At 45.6% G+C, this 1,772-nt stretch overlaps 1 protein-coding gene across 2 annotated transcripts in view; it reads left to right on the forward strand.

Annotated features, from left to right (window-relative positions):
* The window catches only part of CTNNBL1 (catenin beta like 1), a 79,694-nt gene that overhangs the window by 23,052 nt on the left and 54,870 nt on the right, over positions 1 to 1,772 (forward strand). The window lies entirely within an intron of this gene.

Consider the following 1,772-nt stretch of genomic DNA (forward strand, 5'->3'; position numbering starts at 1 on the left):
TAAAACTATATTAATTTCTTTTCTGTGTTCATGATGCTTTAAAATTGTGATAGATGTTTTAATAATCTAAAATGTATTGTCTGTTGTTTAACTGTTGTGGGGGCACAGATTTAAAAAAATGGGAGCTTAGAATGGTTTCCTCAAGCCTTTCTTAGACATCTGACCATGAGGTATGATCGCAGAAGTGCCACCTACTCAGCTGCTCCCAGGTCAGGAGGTATCATGGCCTTGTTTGCTACCAGGATAGTGACAGATTTGTTACCTTCTCTAAAAATGTGCAGGCCTACTGCTGTCCCACTTTCAAATGATTGGATAAAGCAAACTTTCTGCAAAATATACTGTTTCCCTTGTTTCCCCTCCTCCTACTTGTCCTTCACATTAGTCTCCACTGCTTTCCTACAAGTCGTTGTCCATCTGCTGCGACTATACCTCTGTAAAGCGTTCCCATCATAGAATCACAGACAACGAGGGTGGAAGGGACCTCGGGAGGTCACAACTAGTCCAACCCTGTGCTCTAAGCAGGACTAGCCCCAACTAGATCATCCCAGCCAGGGCTTTATCAAGCTGGGTCTTAAACACCCCCAAGGATGGAGACTCCACCACCTCTCTGGGTAACCCCTTCCAGTGCTTCACCACCCTCCTTGTGAGAGTTTTTCCTAAAACTTGTCTTGCTGCAGCTTGAGACTTTTGCTCCTTGTACAGTCATAGCATTGTTTTCCTTTGGATTTCACATTTCTTGTCTTCCATTTCTCTTCATTGTTACCTCTTTCCTCTCTGTTTTGCCCATGATTCTGTCTCTCTCCAGTGACCCATCACTTTGACTTATCGCCACATGCATGGAGGGTTTTACTTTGTCAGTACATATGGCAAGTGTTTTGGAGGGTGAAAATTTGAGAGTGAATTTGAGGGCGTTATTTTCCAAACGAATAAATTCTCCATCATGTTTTGATGCAGTAATTTGCCCCTTCCTTTCTTTTCCGTGCAGCTGACATTTGCATGTGGAGGGAATCCTGCCTCACATTGTGAGAACTGTCAGCACACGCTGCACTCATCAGAATGGGAAGGTCAAATCAGCTAACCACAGGTTCCCCCAGAAGTGTGTCCCCAGACCTGCAGTATTTTGAACACTATGCGTTCCCTCCTCCCCAGGTTTTTTGGGAGCTCTTGTGCTGGCATCTGTCTGCTGCAGTGGCAGCACCCATTCCTCACCTGCAGTTTCTTGGCATATTTGAACTGTGCCAGTCGCTGCTGTTGCGTCCTCTTGCATGGTGGTGGGGAAGAGGAGTTTGGCTGGTGTGAAGCCAAAGATGTATTCTGATGTGGCAGGCAAAGCCTGTGGCCCCTTCTCAGTTGGCTACAGTCCTGATGCAGGGTTCTGGTGCTTGGTATCATGTTGCTGCCTGCTCTCTGGCGTGGTCCTTTCTCCCACTGGTGAAGCTCACTGTCAGATGCCCAAAAGACAGTCTTTGAAAGGTAGATACTGCTGAAAGTGATTTTCCCTAATGGGCTCTCTGTCTGGGTTTTTTGTCTCTCTGCCGCAAGCAGTCATATCCTCTTTACATGCTTTGTTGGGGGCTAAAAGAACCAATGTACTAATACGTACAAGGTGAATTGGCAAAAGAGCTCTCTCTGGAGACCTTGGCATTAGATATCTTGCGAAATGCGGTTCTGTTGAGATGGAGAGTTCAACCCCATTAATCATTTATACAGGGTTCTAGCTGTCAGTCTTGCTGAGCAGCTGCACCTATCCTGTATGCTTTTTTTTTTTTTTT

The sequence above is a fragment of the Gavialis gangeticus genome, unplaced genomic scaffold, assembly GCF_001723915.1.
Source record: "Gavialis gangeticus isolate Ggan-Ray unplaced genomic scaffold, GavGan_comp1, whole genome shotgun sequence".
NCBI lineage: Eukaryota > Metazoa > Chordata > Crocodylia > Gavialidae > Gavialis > Gavialis gangeticus.